Consider the following 22,683-nt stretch of genomic DNA (forward strand, 5'->3'; position numbering starts at 1 on the left):
GCTTGATGTTGCCCAAGAAGTCAGTGTCAGGGCAGTGAGCATTCTCAGCTGTACAGGGACATGTACAGAACATGTACAGATGATTTAATGCACTCCATGAGTTTCTACATCTGGAAATTATGAGGGGCAAAATCTAGCCTAGAAATACAGCGTTTTTGTATACAAAGTGGCAAAGCAGGTTGGCTGTAGTCTCATCAGTCACTATTAATCTGAAAGTGTTTTAAAAGTATGAAATTCTACTGGTAGATACTTTGGAATTCATTCCCTCCCTTTTTCTGCCAGACCCTTGATTGTGTAACTTTCTGGAAGTGCTGAAATGCTAATCCTTCCCATTCAGCCATTTGGGCAGGGATGAGATGGAAAGCCTGTGTGGTCTGCCATAAGGTTTATTATGGTGGTTTATTCATTGCTGTATTGACATGAGAGCAGTCTGATACTTTATTCTTTGTACTGTATAATTCAACTATTGTCAGACATCAAACCCACACAATATAATACAGCTCTGTAAAAAGAGGGAATTCAATGAAATAAGACATGGAATATGAGCAATGCCAAAGGATAAATAGAAGCCTAAGAGACACCATCTTCCAACTAGGCTTAAAACCCACACTGGCAAATCCAGAGTGGTCACTCAGAAAAAGAAAAGCACGTCAGGCCTACCGTGATGCTTCTTCCACTTCCAGCTTCTGGCAATCTGCCAGTTAGGGATTTCCTGAGCCAGAGGTTGCATCTGCATCAGCATGTTTAATAGCCCCTGCTGGACCCATTTTCCATGAATTTGTCTAATTGCTTCTCGAATCTATAACTGTCAGCAATAAGTTCCACAACTGAATTATGCACTCTGTGAAAAAGCACTTCTAGATGTTGTGCACTAAAGTTGCTGCCTGAAAATTCCCTTCATTGACCCCTTAGTCTTGTATTACAAGGGGATAGTCATTTCCAATTCACTTTTCCCATGTCATTTCTGACTTTACACACACCTGTATTACTTGTCTCTCTTCCAAGCTGAACTGATCTATTTTATTTAACCTCTCTAACGAAAGTCATTTAATAGCTACACTCATCCTTGTTGTCCTTCTCTGTACCTTTTGTTTTTCTGTCTTCAGAAATATGCTTTTCAAAACAATTGTACTCCTGCTCATGACATGGGTGAATCGTGTTTGCAAGCTGCATAAGGATACTTTTCATTTTGTTGTCTACACCTTACCTAATCATTCCTAACACTGTCTTTTCCTCTTTGTTCTCTGGCTGCAGGCAGGTCATTTCTGTCTGTTTATGCTATAAGTTGTTCCAAGTAAAGTTGTTCTATGACGAAAAGTACAGGGCCTACTGCACACCAAGGGGCTACAAAACAGACTTTCTGAAGTTAGCCACTGGTAACAAACTCATACACAAGTTGCAAGACAAACATGTCAGCTAGCACAACTGCCTACTGATGGTGACTTAGTGCCATTTGAGAATCCAATCCAGATACAGGAAATGGTCAGGCAAGCCATGCATGGGTGTGGGGTTAAGACCATCACAGCATTCCATACACAGATCATCATAGAATCACAGAATTGCTTGCATTGGAAGGGATCTTAAGGATCCAAACTCCCTGCCATGGGCTGGTGCCACCAACCTCCGGCCGCCCAGGGCCTATTCAACCTGGCTTTGAATACATCCAGGGATGAGGCATCCACAGTTTCTGTGGACAGCCTGTGCCAGTGCCTCACCATCCTCTGAGCAAAGAATTTCCTCCTAACATCTAACCTAAATCTCCTCTTTTAGTTTAAAACCGTTCGCCCTTATCCTATCACTGTGTGCACATCTACAGAAGCAGACAGGCAATAGGTATTACAAATCACAAAGAAAATTGTAGAGTTCAGTTTTAGTAAAGTGCTCGGCAATAGATGGAAAAAAAAAATCCATGATGAACAACTAATAATCACTCAAAACCTCAATTTCTGGCTCAGGAAATTCTAAGCTTCTGCAAAGCTAAGCCAGGGGAATGCACCAGTGAATTAGTGTCACAGTTTCATGCTTCATAGAAACTGTTGTTGGCCAACATTGATAACAGACAAAGGGACACATGCATTTTTGGTTTTGTTCAGCATGTCTCTCTTCACGTGTCTATTTTCAACCACCTTAATCACAGCTGCAGATCACAGAGCTGACTGCTTTTCAAACCCAGACATGAGGCAGTTTCTATCTGAATAGACTTTGTTCTAAGAAATCACAATAAGATCCAGAGTTTTGTGCACTGAGGCAAAATACATTTCTTGTTTGCTATGGAATTGCATTCATCCTAACTTTCCTTCACTTTCACTTCCCGATCAGCACACCTTTACAAGCACAGTGTCTTAAGTTCAGCTCACGAATCTTTGTGTAGTCTAAACCATTTATACCTAAACATTCTCAAACACTTCTTTCATACCACCCAGAACTGCCTATCCCCCCAGTACCTTATATTCATCATTCACAGATATCTGTACTTTGGAGAGCACTTGCAAAGAGAATCTGAATTAATTTCTAGAACAGATGAACTAAAACACATTGAGTATCTGTGTGGACATCTGTATTCAGAATTAAAGCAGTCCTAATTCAATTTAACTTTCTTCACTTTCAAAGTGAATTAAAGTAAATGTAATTGAGGCTATTTAAATTCTGATTAAGAGTCTTGACATCTGCCACAAGGGAAGCTGCATTATCCACAGGGAGTTAATTCACCACCATAAGTGTGAAAACAGAACTAACTGCATAACAGGAAAGCCACAGAAGAAGGAAATCATTAGTCTGAATTGTAATAATCACTACAGTGTATTTATGATAAATGCATATTTAATTTGGGAAGCAATATTCTTGCATGTTGAAAAGGTAAGTAGTATTACCTTGCATTGAAGAACAATCCTAAAAACATTTCCAGGTTTTTTTTTTCATTATGTAACAGAATCATAATTGTGTCAGAACTCAAAATAAGTTGTTTAAACAAGAGAAATGAAGTCTCATAGCTATAAGTGCAACAGCAACCAAATTTTCCTTGCTAACTCATAGTTCATGCCTGTCCATCTTTATGGAAGCATCATAGAAAATGATCCCAGTTTAAAAAATGCATCACAAAAAAAAAGTGTGTCATGGCGTTCTTTTCCCTATCAATTTGATGGTTAATTGATTTCTACCTGATTGCAGAATAAGAAAGCTCTTGCTGCCTTGGTGTTGTACATGTTGGAAGTCACATCTGTGATCAGCTCTATGTTTATTGGTAATAAAAGGCTTGTGGATGTCCTTGAAAAATGTCATTGTTTCAACCCAGTTTGAGTGCAGTCCCTATATATACCAGAACTTCTTCCTGTAGTGTTGGTGAAGATGCACATGCTACATATAATTGTAAAATCTGTTTCTTCATGATCTGCTTTTATTATATAACAAGAGTGCCTGAATAAAGAATACAGAGCAGCAAAAGGCTGCCTAAGAGCAAAAGAAGATAGCAGTAGCAAAGGGAATAGATACCTTCTTTAGACTGTTTAGCTGTTACACAAGCTAACAGCTCATTCCACTTTTCTGCAGATATGCAAAGTCCTTGTAATGTTTGGGCAAGGTTTTCAATGTCCAAGTCCTAAACTGTGCTGTTAGATATTCAGACAGGAGGGGCATATATATTTCTAGAAAGAAGAAAGCAGGAAAACCGTGACCTTCCCCCTGATGAAATCTTTGACCAGTTCTGGACTAGTAATGACTAAAGCTCTCTTTTGTGTTATATACACATGTTTTTTTTCACTTAATCTTCTAAAACTTTACAAGGATTAATGCTTGTTCCTCCCTGTGCACTGCATCCCAACAGCTGGATCTTCAGTGGAAATTTCTCTAGTTTATTATAGTAATGCTGTACGTGAGAATATGGGTTTTGGCCAAGAAATTTGCTCCTTCTTCCTTCTATGAGGTGAGTCCGTTAGAGCTGCACAGTAGAATTAGGGATAATTTCATACATTTTACATGAGGTTTCAGTAGAAGCCTAAAGGCTTTATCTTGGCCCTCCTGCAGAATTGTTTGTCAGAAAGACAATAAAGACACATGGAAAAGTAGCTAACATTTATGGTAACTTTCAGGACAGGATACTGCAACCTCTGCACCAGTTCTCCTTGTCTACCCCATTAAAACATGTAAACAATATGATCCTGCCTGCATACTGCTCCCCTCTATGAATTCCCTAACATAGTTCAGCATTATTTCCAGATAGCACTGGAATCTTCAAATTTGTTATCTTGTTTCAATTACCTTTTACTAACAAGCAGAATTTTAAAAACAAAAAAAAAAGGATTCATTTATAATACTGCTTCAAATAACAGTACCAAAAAGTTGGCTAGAACAGTGGGGGGAAAAAAATTCATATCTGAAAACAAAACATTTCATTCTGAAATCCCTTCAACAACCCCACTCACACTAAATGAGAAGAGAGAAAAAGATGCTATCATCTATTTCAGAAATATTTATTCTTCTTAAAAAATGTTTGTTTACAAAGGGGGAAAAAATCCATAATGCACAAACACACTGGGAAAAAAAAAAAAAAAAGAATAGAAAAAGAAAGAAGTGGAAAAGAATTAAGGGACATAAATATGTAAAGGATACAAGACCTTCCTACCTCATCCCCAGAACTTTCCAGAGCAAGACTAATAATATGATTTTAATGATACCGTTGTAGGAATCAGTTTTCCTACACGGAGTTTCTTGCCTGACAAAGTGATCAAGGCCTCAGACTCTGGTAACTCACACAGAAATAATATGTGAGGAAAATATAATTTTAATGTCTTCTACCAAAAATAATGCCCAGCTGTGCCCTCTATACCAGCATTTATTAGTTCATTACTTCCAGATAATGGGGAAGTAGCTTTGCTGTGTGGTCGAAAGTGAAGTAGACTGGAGTAGTGAGTTCAAAAGTGACAGAAAAAAAAGAATTCCAATAACTCAACTGAGAAGCTTACTGGAAAAGTGGGACTGAAGATCTAAATGCAGGAGGTGGATGATTCAGTAATGAATGGAAGGCTCATTTTGACAGCTTGGGCTGCCATCCAAGCTAATTTGTTTCCAGGCCTTCAGTTTGCCAACTGAAGTGGCTGAGAAATAATAGGCCCCCAAAAATATTTCTAAGGGAACACAATGCCCATTATCACTGAAGGAGAAAGAATCTGCACAATTCAAAGAGGAAAAAGAAATTTGAGATCTGCCAACTTTGGCCAGCTCCAAATGACACAGGAAGGAGCAGTTACAATGTAGTGAAAGGAAAGAAGTACAGTATTGTTAAATAAATTCAAAGTAAAAGTCATCATAAAAAAATAGACACAATAAATAGAAGGATGTTTCTTTCACAGAGAGGTGATTTTATAGCTAAGCCCATGCGAGCAGCCTACAATAAAGAAAAGAATTTGGGGTATAGGAAAAAATGAATAAGAAATTGGTAAAGAGAAATAGATCATAACAAAATGAAAAATAATGAGACAACCTCTTTATATTTCACTTGATCATCACAGAAAACTTTTTATATAAAACTGCCTGGATAATTTGTAAACATTACAGATTTAATTATCTCCTCCACGCAAAGACGGTGTAGTTCCCACTCAAGTCAACAGCAGCACAAAATGTTTTTTGATTATCACCAGAGGTTAAGTCTGGGCTTAATTTTCCTTCCAGTCACACTAAAGACACGTCTACACAGGGCACAATTTAGAAATCCTCAACTTACCAGCATGATCACATGGCATAGCACCAAGTTTAACACTGCAGGACAAGAAATGCGACAGCCGCATTCTGCCAGCAGGTCAGGTCAGACAGATGCAAAGAACAGTCCTGATGAATGGGAGCTGTGTGTCTCCATAGCCACACTGGAAACACCTCCACAGACACTCTCTGCCTTCATACCCTCTCAGATTTATTAAGATGACAGCTTATCTAGAAGAAAGAAAAAATATGCAAGATTTGATGAACATTTTCAAAAAACCAGAACAAGAAATTTTGAAGTACTGAGAAAACATTTGCTGTCAATAATAAATACTTATGAATGCTCTTTTTCACCACATTTTTAAGAAAAGCCTGGCTATGGGTAGCATATACATTAAAATATTTTAATTTATGAGAACACATTAAAAATAGTCATTGTTTGTAAAAATATTTCCTTATTATAATGTTTTTTTCCATCTAAGAGCACAAAATTCCAGATTTTTTGAACAGTGGTAACACATCTGCTTCAAGATATGCTTAGGAAAACACTGAATTACCTGTTAGCCTGCACCTTAGGTTTACCTGACTTTTAGCAACTGGAAAACTTGCCCTTCTCACTTGATACACACTTGTTGCTACAAACACCTTCCCTTTTTGCCAGCACAAAAGCAAACTAACATTTTGCTAAGATACTTGCCAGCCTTTTGGATGATGCCCCCTCAGTGAAGGGAATCACAGAATCACAGAATGGCCCAGGTTGGAAGGGACCTCAAGGATCATGAATCTCCAACCTCCCCCACCGACCACAGGCAGGGCCACAGTCTATCACTGAAGGTTATTTTTTCTACTACTACAATTGTACTACTAGGCTACTTAATTAAATGGGCATTCAAAGCTAACGTGTCCCCTTAGGGTATAGCTAAATTGCAATGGGAAGGTATGACTGCAACACATTCAGGCATACCCTGCTGAGTTTTCATCTCATGAGAATCAGTAGCAACAATGCTACAACTGAGCAGACTTCACTGCAAGCTGTTCCACTGCACACACACTCACACAACTGTTTCACCTCTTTATTTTTATAATAACAACCAGATTAAAATTAGCTACTGTAGAATCAAGGCCAGCACTGAACTCGTTAAATGTTTGAGAAGATAAGGAGTCCCTTCCCTTCCCAATTACCCAGTGATCTTTTACCTAACTTAATCTCAGTCTTTATAACTGCCCTGCTGCATGCCCCTAAAGCCAACAGTGTTTCCGTGTGCTCATTTGCAGCAAAGGTACACTATTAATTCACTGTCATACCTTGTGGTGCTTTCATGTCAGTTGGTTTCATGGGTGGTCACCTCTCCAAGGCAGAGCCCAAGGGTTTATTCAATACCTTGCAAATTGATTCTTCCTCATGAGAGGATACTGGCGGGATGCCACTGGAACAGAAATAACCATGTTTCCGGAGGTGAGATTGTTTTCCTTTACTCAATAAGCTGCATCTTTACAATATTCTGCTATTGGAAATCCAAGTATTTAATGAAATTAACATTTCAACAGAATTCTGACAAGGCAGAATGTTTTGCTGATAGATGAACAGTATCCTGACACACTTAAAAAGATTAATATTTGTGAATTTTGACATAATTACTGATTTCCTCAACAGATTTAAAGTCGAAGTTTATCTTCATGTTAATCCAATTTCATGCCTAGAACAGAGCAAGCATAACAGAATGTCTTTCGTAACCTTCTGATATCATTAATTATTGCTACATTGGGAGTTACAGCATGGAACAAACAGGTTTTTAAAAGGAAATCATTTGTCTCTCAGCAGGGAGACTCAACAGTTTTATTTCCTTCAACACCAAGCTGCATTCAAGTAATCTTGTTTCATGGTGATCTTCCCTGGACAACCTCTAAGTCAATGGTGAAATCCCATCTATTTTGTCCCTGGATTGGTCAAATGTGCTGCCCGTAAGGGGAGGTGTCTATTTCCTCTCCTAATTATGGAGGAAGGGTTTTCTATATGTTAAGGCCATGCTTTCCCCAAGCTGTGGGCATTTGGTCAGGTTTCCTGGTGATTTTCCTCAAAAGGAAATCCCCTAACTCATTAAAAAAAAAAATAGATTAATTGACCGGTTCAGTAACAAGCTGCCCCAGGACCCAATAAACTTTACAAAGGGTACATTCCAATTACGACTGGGCTCAGCATGAACCTGATAAGTAAGCCAGCATAATCTTTCTTCAGCATAAAGGAATTTTTTTTTCCTATTTTTTTTCTCCCTCCTCTCCCCCCCCTTAATTTAACTCCTTCTCAGCACTTGTGGACTGAGTAACTTCATACTTCTTTTCTTGTGAACGTGAATCCTACCGAAAAATTCCCAGCAACGTGATCTGTTAAGTTCAGTAAAAACAACCAAGAGTCTACAGTCACTTTCTTTGCACTGTTGCAGCCTTGAGAGAAACAGCTACAGTGCTGCCTTCTTCCAGTTTGCCTGGTGTCATTAAGTGAATCCAGATCTCAGACCAAGAGTGAGAAGGAGGAAAGTCATCTCACAACATGCACATCTGGTGGAGCAATTGGAGCTGCTTGCTCGCAAAGTACAGCTGTAAGCCTGCTTTCACTATGTCAGAGGGTCGGGAAGGATGCAGGCTTTTTCAGTAACAAGCATGATTTTAACAGCAGGAGAAGGAAATATGAGGCAGACGTCAAGCTAGAGAGACAGAAACAAAAGGTATTGGCTACAAAACATTTGTTTTACATTCTCACATGTTAGACTTCCACAGCAGTAGAAAATCCAGATAGAATGATCTGATAGAATTAGAATGAGAACCAGAGGCTGACGTACTCCTGAACCTTTTGTATCCAACTTGTACTATGGCACAGTCTAGAGAAAAGACTAGTATTTAGTAATATGTAAATGTCAGGTGTGAGGGGGCTGGTTAGCCACAAAGAAGAGTTTCCAGCTCTATGTCTTTGCAGTTGTTCCTCACCTGAGGCTAAAAGCTGCTTGTGGATACATAAGACAGTGCTCTTCAGCTCTATCCCTTCTGCCTAAAAGGAATATCGCGGAAGTTCAGGCTCCAAACATAGGTTATCCTCGGATAGAGACCATGTGAGCACGTTGGAAAGTGCCTGAAGGTGGCTCAAGCATTCATTAGGCATCTCCTCCAGAGATAGAAGCAGAGGTCCCATGAACTGCATCTGCTCTGCAAAACCCTCAGGCTGAGCTTCTGCTATGCAGCCTGGTTTGGGTGCTGAACCCCAGCTCTTTCACTGGACTGAACACTACTGATTCAAGTCTGTATTCAAAGAGGCTTATTTAGAAAACAATCACTGGTTAGCTGGCTAATCGCTGTAGAGCACATTTACACACCTGCCTGGTAGTTACTGCTACTTTTAAGACATAAGAACACACAGACATTTGTACAGAAGGCACAAAGTGTTTGGACTTATATCTGCTTTGCTCAGATTTAGAATATCATTTTCATACATTTATTACGCCTAGCCTGTGCTGTATTTCTTACAGGAACAAGAATAGCTATAATTATTGTTGTCAATCAAAGTTTCTCTGAAGTCCTCAGCTTTACTGTTTCAATAACTCATTTTTACCGGTGGCAAATGTCTTCAACAAACACTAGAGCCTAATTTGCAGTTTGGTTCCCTTGTCACTTTCTGAGTCATCTTGGTGGAATGCTGTGAGGCAAGAGATTCATTTTAGGACTTTTTTTCATCTTCCCTTTCCTTACATCCGAGGGCTGTTAAGAAGTTTGTTTTCAATAGCTCAGACATATCCACGGTGTACCACAGGTACCGAAGGTGCAATGAAATACAAAGTTTATTCTACTTCAGTACAAAGAGAATACCTGATATACTGTTCCAAAGTCAGCCCTAGCACCTGCAGGTGCAGTAGTTATTGGTTTCACTGGAATTACAGTTGCTTAGAACTGGTGCTGGATTTAGCTGCTTAGAAGCAAACTCCTCCGTATTACATAGGGCTCAACAGTGACTGCATACCCTTTGGTGTAAATCAGAAGTAATTCTTCCAATGATGTGCAAACCTCAGGGTAAACATCACCCTCCCGAAATAGCTAAAGTGCAAAAAATAAATGTGATACAATGCTGATGGAATTGTAGGTAACTGAGAGTTTCTACCTCAATTCTTAATCAGGTGTCATTGAGAGGTGCTAATATAATTAGAGATGAGATATGGATTAATAGGAAGAAAATATCATAACCTCACTCTCATAATAGAGCAGTCCATACACTACACTTACCTGCAAACTGCACCATTCTTCTGGTAGCATGACATTTGCTAAAGAAAAAGCCTGTTGATAATTCTCTATAGTCCTATATAGCACTCTGCCATGGCTGCTCTTCAAAAGGCCATATTTATCCCCTGGGAAATATAGCTGTATTAATATGACATTTTGTCACAAATTAATCTTAAACGGGGTAATATTTTTGACACCGAGTTGAAACTGGAACTAAAAGGCAGTTCAGGTGGTTAAAGTGGCAATATGCTGTAGCAGACTTATGTTCCCTGAGATAATACTGTTATGGTGTAAGTACCATTGTACTGGGATGTACCAATACGGAGAACTGTGCAAGTCTTTCTTCATTTTAACAATAGACATACAGGATCATTGGCCTTCTACTCTTTATTACAGTTGGTAGTACAGCATTGCCCATGATCCCAAATATCAGAGCCTACGATGACAGGTGCAGTATAGAATAACAAACCTTGTGTTCAGAAAAGCAGCCAAGACAAGTAATTAGCACCTCATCTACCTTTGTGATGAGATGTACCGTAGAAAAGTAGACAGACGGTTCAACAAAGATTTAAAAAAAAAAAAAAAAAAAAACAAATCTAATTTCTCATTAAAGCGATTAAAAGTGGCCTGGTCTGGTTTTTTAATTGATGTCCCATGGCACAAGTCAGTCATGACGAAAGGGATTCTCTGTGATGTACTCTCTTTCCTGCTGTGGAAGTTCCCAGGCTTCGTAGAGTTCATCAATGCCAGGCTAATTAACAAAATGTAATACTGCCACTTACACCCATTTCCCAATTCATTTGCACATAGCTTCCACTTTTACAGAAATCAGGGTAAATTCATCATACAGATTTCCACAGGAGTTGACCCCATTATACAAAGGAATGCTATTAACCTTTTCTATTCCTTTTCTCCAAACTATGTGATGCTGATGGTCGCCAAACATGACTGGTGATTTGGTGTATCGAAATATCACCTTATGGGTCCTCCCGTGTACATCTCATCTGTTATTCACCCATTGCATGTCAGCTGGTTTTAATGGCATCATTTTTATTAAGATTAATATCTCCTCCATAGCTGTTTAATTCCTTCCTGAACCTGAATGCTGCAGCTAGCGGCCATCCAAATATATTTGTCTTACGAAATAATTAAATATCTACACTTCTGATTAATAACTATCTCTGATATGTGATGTGGAGCCCACTGACCACTAGTGATTCTTAAAGATCCTATGGCATTTTTTTGCAAGAGCAGAGGGTATTATAAACTCCTGGATCTTGGCCTTATTCCAGTTGGGATAATTAAATTTTACCGCACTAAAATTCCCCCTGCAGTTTCAGTTGGAGAACTCCTGTTCTTCACTTCCTGTTTTAACAACCAGACTGAAGTGTTGCTTGAGCTGAATTGCCAACACGTTCCATCCCTGAGCTGGGGAAGGGGACTCAGCCCATGGGTACACATTCTGCCAAATGCTCTGGGACTCATTAGGAAGGAGGTGTAGAACATGTGACCTAGAAAACCATAAAAACATCGCTCCAACCTCAGTGTTACTGCAGGTTGATCGCTATGCTCGCGTGTTGCTGGGTTTTTATTTTTGGCAGAGGCAGTCAACATGAAATGTCTGAGTACCTATCAATGCTGCCCTGAAACTCCCCAGGATGGACAAAAAGGTTTTGCTGGTGAGCATTTTATCAACTGTTCAAGCAAGTGTAAGAATCAATCCAGCTGAGATTTAAACTTCAGGACTTTCCATGCCTGAGCAATCACTTGGTTACACTGAGCTTTCGCAAGTTTTAGATAACAAATTGAATTTCTAGGAATACACAGTAAATATAAGTACCCCTAATTTCTTTATTGGGGAACACCAGAAAATCTTGATTTCAGCACAGTGTTTCTTACTTAAACAGGGAATTCTGTTTACTGGTTCTGCAGAGCTGCTTCCTCTTTCTATATGCTAAGAATATAATCTGTCTGTAGGGAGGTAATGACGGGTTGCAGGGCACCATTTTCATGTCCTAGGAAGAGAGTAGGAAGCAAGTCTGTAAATTTGTCAAGGGGGGAAATCCATGTACTTAAAGGTTAATCTGACTAATTTTCTTACGAAAAGCATTTCTGGGAAATCCAAGTCTGGAACTCAGAAATTGCAGTGACTAAACAGACCAATTCACTGAACTACTAAAGAAGCCTTGAAAACACTATTTCTGTGTTCACTTGAGAGCAAACAGACAAAATTCTTTTCTCTGAATTCCTCCAGCTTAGCATAAGTAAGAAAGATGATACACTGTAGATTCTGTTGCTCCAGGCAACTGATGAGGAACAACTTTGATGTGCTTTGATTAATGCAGACTTCTTTGATTCAATGATATTTGGTTCCAGTTCTACTTAAAAAATAAAAAATCCTTACTACCACAGGGAAAAATGTTAAGGACACTTGCTTGGAAAACACTTGGGCTTATGTTAAGAGTTCTTATTCAAGATCGGAAAGTTTTGTCACCTCTACTGTTCACTCTCCTTTTATCTGGTCTCCTTAACTGCAAACATGAGGTATATTATCACCACGTAGCACTTTACATCTTATAGAATAATAGAAAAACAGGAGTGAAAGGGACTTGTAGAGATTAATTATTCCCTCCCAAACCACCTGCACTGTTTCTATCAGACATCTCCCTGCCTCTGTGGTGGAGGTCTCATACTGCCCTGGGATGATCTGGGTATGTGGGGATTTGACCATCTCAGCCACCTGCAGCTTCAGACAGAAAGATGTTGTCAGGAAACATAAGGTCTCCTGAGAAATGTAAATTCCATAGTTTACTACAGAAGTGTCTGTATAAAAATAAGGAGTACAAACCATTAATATTTGCTTAAAAATGAGAATGGATGTTTTGTTCAGATAATGTGGAAGGGGTTTAGTGGAAGTCAGAACAGTCGGAATCTGGCAGGATCCCCTGGCTATTCCACAACTTTGTGAATTTATCATTAACTTCAAGTCTGGTAGTTTTTGATTAATCAGGCCTGGTCACAATACCAAGCTGTTTTAATCTGATGTCCAGCTAACAGAAAAAGCCAGAAACAGAAGCACAGAAAGAACCATCTATCGTATTTCATCAACAGGGCAGGCATCCTCAGACTCTCAGTCCCAGAGAACTCCCACTTGTTTCTAAGCAAACTATTCAAAGACTGCATTTTTTCCTGAATGGATCAGCACAGCTCATAGACTTAGGGCTATTCTGGAATGAGTCAATGGCATTTTTAAACCACTCTGAGTTAATACCAGTCTACACTGCAATATGTATATCGATAGTTGTTTAAGTGAATTTTTTTTTATTATTATTTTTAAAGAAATGTGAATTCCCTAACGCCCTACTTTGGTAGCTTAAAGATTGTAGGAGGTCAAAAAAAATAGGTCATTGAAAATAACATTGCAACAAGAAATTAATTGCAAAGAACGTTTAATATGACAGGGGACTACATAAAATCCTATTATATTTCTCCACTATCCTACTCAGTAGTCTGTACTACTGCTATACTCAAAGGCCAGGGCAGTCTCCCAGGGTAAATTGCTACATTAGTTTGACATTTCTGGCTCCAATTAACCTTATATTTGAGCTATTTTCTGAGGGTTTTTTTTTTTTAAATCTGTGATAAGGTTATGTTTTTCTATTAGAGTTTCAATTGCTTAATGGCCTGTTCCTGATGCCAATCCCTCTTTATACACACTCTAGGTAAGAAAAATAGGCCGTACTTTGACAATACGTTACCTGCAGCAGCAGGACCAGCTTAGGGTATTCCAAACTCTTCCTGCTTGTCCCTGAGCTCACAGGACAACGCAGTCCTCCACTTTGCACCCACCTGGCTAAGCGCTGCATTGCATTACAGAGACTAATGAGGCTTCAGAAGCTTGCCAAAACCCCAATCTTACTAAGCTTGTGAAGAAAAACAAAACAATATCCTCTTATTGACATTAAGGGCATTGCATCAAATCACACCTTGCATTCTGCAGTTAGCCCAGCTGTAAATGCAAAGGAGATCAGGATGGCAAGTACTGAGAGGGTGCTTAGCCAGACAAAAGTCAGTGAAGACACCAAAGCTAAATCACAGCTGTTGTGGATCTGGACTGATTACATTTCATGTATAGCAGTACAGAGATTTGGAAACAAAACACAGCACAAACCCACTGCTGTTGGTTGTGTGGTGCCAAGTCCTGCGCTCTTTTCTCAGGCTTTAAGGTGCAATTGCACTACACTTCTGATACAGTGCCATGCTACTGTAAGGGAGGGAGACTGTCACATTCAACTTATTCCTAGGTATGCCCTTCATTTGCATGCTTGGAGATCATGCAAGAACAGCACAAGCTGGATCACATAGGGCTTCGAGGTGCAAACTAATCTTGATTAAGAAAAAAACAAGATTTATATCCTTCTGATCTATATATTACATAAAAATAACATGGAAACAAGCAATGCAAATGATTTTCCAAACAAGAAAAGAGCAGTGCTAAGATCTTGCTTATACCTTAAACATGCGGTATAAGTCTTGGTTTGTAACTAGCTGGCAAACAGTTTGCTCTGAGTATGAAATACTCAAAACACCAAATTCAAGCTACATGACCTATTCTTTAGCAGAACAGCCAGTTCTAATGCTTTAATTGCAATTCAGACAAAACATTCTTATGTTTATGAATGCAAATTCATTAGCCACAAACAATTGTGAAAAAAAAAGCTTTTTGAAACTTTCCCAATGTCACATCTGTTTACTAGAAGGATTCCAGAAGAGAATTACTTGGAATATGCAACATCTTAAATGTTATTTTTGTTTTCATATTAATATATTTCTATCTGAAAGAATAACAGCTAGATTTTGCAGATCCACTCAGCTCCAGTATTAGGTGAGTGGTATTAATACTGCACAAAGCATCACAGAGACAACTACAGAAGTGTGAGAGCTGAGATATGGTTGGCAAGGAAACCACAATTTACAATAGCTTGGATTTTCATATGCAGAGCCTACCACACTGTAATGTTAATTATGTACAGCAAGGCAACGCTTTGCCTCTGAAGTCAAGTCACTCCACTGACAATCGCATGAACCAAACTAAGCAAATATTGTGTACTTTCATCACGATGCAGAATTTATCTGATAGAGCCAATGGAAGCAAATGGAAAATCTGCTTTTTATTCAGTGGAAAACATCAGCACCTTGGGATTTATTTTATTTTAAACTTATTTTAATCCATTCTTAATTCCATTTATGATCCAAAACTAAACGCTATAGTGTAATCTGTATTATGTAATGCAGTCCTCTATCAAAAACAAACAGTGATCTAATTTTGGAAACACAGTGAGAAAATAATCACTGCTAAGATTGTCAAGGGACTGATATTTTAGTTGGGTAACTTAAAAGGCAGTGGTATGGCATTTGACAACATGGGAGCTCTTGAAATCACTTAACAAAAATAAGAACACTTATTCAAGTGCCTAAAGAAAGTTACAGTTAGATTTGAAATTTTAGTATTCATCAAAACATCTTGACACAGAAGTGATACTCCTGAACTACAAAAAACATTCACCTCAAACCTGAGAGCTTGCTCAGGATCTTATTGAAATAAGACACATGCAGAGATTATGAACCCTGAAAAAAACCATTACTGAGAGCTGACACACAAGTGTGACTTAGAGCCCAGGAGAGATGTCCAGACTCAGAGAAGACATGGCGCAAATTTCAGCTCAAGCTGGTGACAGCAATTGGCTGTTGCTCTCTCCCTTCTTCTCAGCACCTCAAAGAACTCAAATCCCCAAATGTGAAAGATCCTATTTGAAGAAACCCTCCTAGAACAGTGCTAGTGCATTCTGAACCTACCAGTGAGATACAGATCCTCATAGTGGACCTAAGGTCAGGGCAGACCCTGCCCTGCTCAGCAGAGCTGGCCCTTATGAAATCGGCCAATTCCCATCGTAAACACTGGGCGAGCAGCACTTCATCCATCTGGAGGTTACCAGCATATCATTTATTTATTGTCTTGTCTGAAAACTACCTTCAGAAATACAAATGCTAATTTCGCCATAAAAAAAAGATTGCAGAGATTCAGGCTGGGGGATGTTTTTTACATTCATTAATGCAAAATCAACTGTTCTGTTTTTCAGGAGCTAAGGATCAAGGACTGTCTTTTACATAATTAAAACTCTGAAATGTTAATATTATCTTCCCAGCACAAGATTTGGAAGTCAGGAAACACCTCTCTGAGTATTAATTGTGCAGAATAATATGGCTGTCCATCTGTATGATCTGTTCATCCTTTGATGTTTAAATTGATCCTAGTATTCTGCAGACATCTTCTGCAGAACTGATTTCCTTGTCTTTATTTTAGCTAGGTTCATTCAAAGGGCAAAATATCTAAGCATTCAGCTTTTGACCCTACTAGCAAATATTTAATGTATGAATTAAACTGGACAGGGCTTTGCCAGAAGCTCTCTTCATGTTTTATTTCTGAAGCTATTTTTACCAACATTTAATCGCTTAAATGTAAGGAGATAAAGACATCTCTGACAAACTGTGTTTATTGAGCTAAATGCAATCAAGGAAAGCCCTTTTATTTTTTTATAACGGGTTCAGCGCGCTTTGCATCTCTGGCTTTATTCTGAACACAATGTTACAATCCAGGAGGATGATACAGTAGTTAATATTACCACTAAATAAATGCACAAGTGGATGGACACAGAAGGCAAATTGACAAAGAGATGGATAGACGAACTGAAAACTGCCTTTAATAGGCTCCCATGAAAAAAACAGTGGTGTACAATGCACAATCTCCAGTTACTCTCTTGCCCTTTCCATGTCTATTTACAAGGGACTGTTCTGTAAAAACCATCAGCAAACAAACAACAGCCAGGCACCTGATTAAAGGTCAAGCCAGCATCAACAAAGCACAAATTAAAAGGCAACCCCCCAACTTTCACTCCTCCTTCCCAGCCCCACCAACAAGTAAGCGTTAGAGACCAGTAGCCTTAAATATTCTGGATATTAACGATGATCTTTGAGATGAGTAGCAGGAGGAGGAAAGCCGCAAGGAGGAGAAGGTTTTAAGAACAAATAGCCCAAAGTTGGAAAGAGTAGCAGCAGAACGTGAGAATGACAAAATCAGGCCAGTGACAGGTGGAAAGGGCATTAGGAGAGAACATGATCAAGTAATTAGCAGGTGGAAGTGACAGTTAAGGGTCAAAATCAATCTGTCAAGGGACAGCAGGGAGGTATTACCAGTGCAACCAGCTCCTGATTGACCAAAGCAAAAGGAGGTCCACAGGCGGCTGGGAAGAAATTGCTGCCAAACATTTGTCTCAGCTCTATTCTAGCTGCAACACACTTCAGAACAGCCCAAAATTGTATTGCATGTTCAAAATTGCTGTTTCTGCTACACTTGCTCCTTTCTGGTGGAAAAAGAGGACTTCCACTTTGTTACCAGTATGCAAAAACTCAACACATCCCACAGAGAGACAGGCATTGCCCAAACTAATTCCAGTAAAGAAACTATTTCAATGCAAATGTTCAAACATAATGGCCTGTTCACATCATTAGTGTCTTGGATTCTTAATTTTTTTCTTTAAACTTCTTTTTATGAGCACTTGTCATAGAAAGTGGAGCAAGCAACACAATACAAAGATCCTTAGACTCGTGGGAGATTTTTCCCCCCAGTGAGACGAGGGGAATTTATACACTTTTCTGATTTCAACAACACAACTGAGTCTCTGTCCTTCTGAAAAATCCATCCTTTGATGTTCAGTTCCACTCTCAAGTACTGGAGAAAGCACTGTAGAACACATTTCTTGTCTTTATTTTAGTGAGGTTCATTCAGAGGTCAAATATCCAAGTATTCAGCTTCTGACCCTAGTTAATCTGACTAGCAGGAAAACTGTCTGTAGTGAAGTGACAGAACGGCAAGTGCTGAGACAAACTTCCCTACCACATGTCCTACAGGACAGACTGTTGTCAAATTTCCATTTACCATCAGGGAAAGCATAGTGTTGTAGCAAGTGAAGCCCTCCACCATGGTCCAGTCACCCTTTGCTGCCCCTGCAGAGGTCAATAATAGTGCTGATTTTTGTCATGGGATAGTGATCTGTAATTTAAGTGGGGGCATTCATCATTCAGAAGTCACAGTCGAAAAAGCTGCTCAGTGATGACCCTAGGGCAATCTCAGTCAAAAAAACAGACTCAAATAGTAAGCTGGGGATATAAATGCTCATGTTTAGAGACAAGTGTTTACATTCTCTCTCTCACTACTTCTGTTGTTTAATAGATGGGTTGAGACCTCGTATGATGCCCTTCAAGAGTCTATAAAAACCTACATGAGCTTCAGTAACCCAAAGAAAAAAGGGACTCTATTAATTAGTCAACACTGATGATCTGTTCACATTCATCATAAACAGACCAAAAAAAAAAAAAAAATGCATCTCAGGCAAGACTCTTCAAGAAAGCTAGGATTTTTAATGGAGGAGCACTATAAGTCACTAAAACACTCAGAAAATTTCATGGCCAGCGCAGCATACATAGGACATCTTTTAATAGATCATCAGGCATCTTTATGACTGTCTAGTTACCATGCCCATCTAATTACCTACTAGAAAAATTCTATCCATCATCTACTGTCTACCTCCAGTGCAAACAATGCTACTGTCCGCTCCAGTTTCTCAGTCAGAGCAGACTGCCAGGAACAGTAGCAATAATGACATCCCCTTCTGTCCTCACAGGAACTGAACACAGAAATATAGCTGCTGGGATTCTTCTGCACGCTTTTGCCAGATCTGTTGCCAGGCTCTAGCTGGAAGACAGACTGGAACCAGAGATGGCTTCATAAGGGAAAAGTAAAAAATGAAAAAGACCCACAACAACCAGATGTGCCCAATAATTGAGAAAGAAAACCCTCCCTCTCATGTGCTCTAAGAAACTTTCAGCATTTTGTGACAACCAGCTTTAGTAAAAATATATAACTCTTAGGATTTTGTTCCTTCTCTGATTCTTATCCTTTCACTCATCTATCATGCTTTGGTATCCATAGCCTAAAGAGAGATGACATTACTTTCCCATGCCTTGGTGGTTTTGTGAGGTTTAACCCTTATTAACATTTGCAAAGCAGTCTGGGACCATTGAATGTTAGGCCGAAGAGCATTTTCAAAGCTTTCTTACTTGAGAAAAAAAATGGGAAAAAAATATCCCAGCTAGGGGGAGAAGACTCTGTTCCCCATCTTGATGTGGCAGCATTCAAATGTTTGCACCAGTTTAACCCTGCTCTGTATGGCTGTTCTCTGGCTCAGCTGGCTCTGAACAATCATGCTCTGCAATCACCTCTTTTCATACCCGTTACAAAAGGTGAGCAATACTTATTGGTTCAAGCAGGGCCAAGGGCTGACATTAAGCAAATTTCAAGGGTTATTTGAAGTTAATTGAGTTTAATCATGTAATGATTTTATAATTAGTCATAGTTCCCACTCTAGCACTGAAAAAGTCACACTTAAGAATTATTTAAAAGAAAATTAAAACCAATTTAGAACAAGCGAAAGGAAGCCACATCCATGATTGGTGGGACTGGGTGAGGTGATCACAAAGTGCTGGCTAAATGCACTGACTGCCTCAGTGCGCTCAACCTCTGCCTTTAAGTGCAGCGAGCTGAAGTCCCAGCTGGGGATTTGCACTAGAGCTAAGGACAGCAGTAAGTTTCCAAACGTTAGTTATGCTGACTTAGTGGTATTTCTCACTGGCAATGAGTTGGGTGGATCCTGCCCCAAGGGAAAAGAAACTTCAGAGTTTTTCCACCTCACTGGAACCAGGTCCACCTAGCTGGTTCAAAGGCAGGCAGAGGTCGGGAGATCCAAACTTGTCAGTGAAAAATTATAACCTTCAGTTATATATGGGAAGGTAAATCCTGCAAAGATAGGTATTCTCAAAATTCAAGCTGGTGAATTTGAAATGCTATTTAAAAAAAAAAAAAAAAAAACAATACAACTATACAACAATATGTACAACAATACATGAGTTGTAAACAATATTAACATCAGTGAGTTCAGTGAGTGCTGACAACAAAGCACCACCTATTATATCCTCAGCTCTGCAACACATTCAGGACAAGTGGAACACAACACCTCAAAAAGGAATGCTGGGTATGTGCTTAGGGATAAGGGGCTTACAGAACATACAACCAGCTACCTGCTTAGTAATTAGCACCTGCGCTCCTCACTTTCTCTTAATCCAGGACACTCATTACAGCAGCATTATGTGGTCTCAAGGAGCCACATGACATTAAAATACAGCATATAAATTATGTGGAACTGCTGTGGGTTAAAGCATGTGCAAGTTTCTCTTGAGAGTGGAGGCAATATGCAAACCAGCTCTGAATCTATGTATACCATGAAAATTCAGCCTCTGACACAAAGCCATTATGCTCCTAGGAAGAGAAAACATGGTGCTTCCAGAGAATAAAATCCTTGGGTATGGCTCCCACCAAAGCTGTTCCAAGGTGCTGAAATAAATGGCAGTACTGAACCCACCTACAATTGAGATTTTTGGGGTTAGGAATGCGTGGGCCCACACCTCTCCTCCAACCTGGCTCTTTCCCCTGGTACCATTTTCCACCAACCAAAAACACATTCAAACTCAATTTATCTGTGCAACTGAACAGCCTGATGAGGATGCTAATTGGATCTGTGTCTGTTCGATGGCACATGAAGCAATGTGAGGTTTCACACAGGTTCATACTCTTTGATGTGGCATGAAGACAGGCACCATGTGTCACAAGAATGGCAGCACTGCCATGTTCAGAGCAGGCCCCATGGAGTACATGATTTATCTGGATTTAAGAAGTTAAGCATTTATAAACAGCACTTCAGTAAAGACACTTATCAGCCTGCATAGAGACATAATTATTGATAAAATCATACTTTTTCTCATCACCCACTGATAATTCTTCTATAATTGTCTTTCTTATTTTCAACAAATTATAGAACTGATCTGTTCCCAACTACTTGGTGATAATGAACCACAGGAAGCAGGACTAGCTGGGACAATTTTTTTCTTTTGAATACTTAAATTGTGTGGAAAATTCAGCCAAGGAAAAATAATCAGACAAACAAAAATTCAGAGCAGAAGTAAAAGTGGAGTTCAGTATTCTCCAACTCTAATATCTTCATAACTAAGTTGAGTTTTCATTAAAAAAAAAAAAAAAAGAAGATTTTAAAGTGATACCATCCTATCTTTTATTGCAAATACATATTGCAAGTATACGTATTCCAACTTGAAATGACTGGTTCTGCTTTTACTGAGCAAGAAATTATTTCACTGACAACACTAGGAGACGAGATGTTCAGAGCAGCCCAGTAAATATTAGGCCTTCATCCTTTTCCACAAAGGAATGCCTTGGAGGCAATGCTCTGCAGGACCTGAGCAGTTACAAAGCCTGACAATGCTAGTGCCTGCCCAGTACAGCATGACACATCACACTGCTGAGTGCTGCCTGATGCAAAACCTTTGGTCCTTTCTGAGAGCAAATCAAGAATGAGAGGAACAAGAGGTCTGTGAGATAGACCTGTATTCAGCAGGACCATGCAATGGGACACACAATGTGCCCCATGGCTAACCATATCAGAGGCACTCAGCTGGTGGCTAATTCTTTCAGAGGATGTCCACCTCCCAGGACAGTTCAACAGCTAATGCTTTAACTCCAAAAGGAGGGGTTTAAAATGATGAGCCTAACAAAGGCTTCCTTCCATTTGAAACACAATCATATCCTACCTTCTCCCTACAGCCATAAATAATATCAGTGTTTTACTTAATGATATGACTTATTTATTATTTATTTAAATGATTTATGTAGAGCCTATAGCCTTAACAACTATAATGATAACGATTCAAAACCCAGAAGCAACATGAAAAGGAGATGCTTAAATAATTAAATGCCTCCCGCCTTTCCCGAAAGAGAGCTGAGGAGCAGTGTGTTTTTCTTTCTTTAGGTTTTTAGTTCTCCTACAAGTGAAAGGGCAGAGTGCCATTGGCTAAATGCTAGCTTAGCAAAGGAAAAACAATAAATCAGAATAAGCAGTGTTACAGAAGCTCTTGTCTAGCATTTCCCATTCACGCATCTCAGAGGAGGGTAAGTACCACAGGACCTATTTTACAGAAGGTGAAACTGAGGACATGGAGGTGATACAAACAATCCACAGTCACCCAGAAGTTTGCTTGCAAAGTTGGGCACAAATCTCCTTCTCCTCCATCTGTTAGACCAGACCTCATCCACTAAGCCATACTACTTTCCCATTTCCTCTTCTTGAGCTTTTTCTTTCAAGTCTTTTCTGAATCTACCATGTTTCTCCTTTATATCCATCCCTTTTCCACCCCCTGCCTTTAAGCATTCCTCCTCCCCAGCAGTCTTTCCCTCCAACCTCACCTCTCCTGGCATTCACTTTTTAACCAATTTTTCCAAATAGGTTTTATTCTCTGCAACTAGATAAATACTTGGCAGCTCACAGTGCAAGTGGATAATTGAGCACAGTTGTAAGTGGATTATCACTGAAATGACTGATTTTACACAGTGCAAAAAGCTCAAGGCAGCAACAGGGTGCTTTACAGTTTAAACATTGTAAAGAGAGTGAAAATATTTTCAGGTTTCATTTTAAAATTTTCTAAATGCACAGTGGAAACCAATTTCCAAAAGGCAAGGCATAAATACACACAGCAAACTCAAATCAT

Source organism: Phasianus colchicus, chromosome 12 (genome assembly GCF_987193195.1).
Source record: "Phasianus colchicus chromosome 12, bPhaCol1.hap1.1, whole genome shotgun sequence".
Classification (NCBI taxonomy): Eukaryota; Metazoa; Chordata; class Aves; order Galliformes; family Phasianidae; genus Phasianus; species Phasianus colchicus.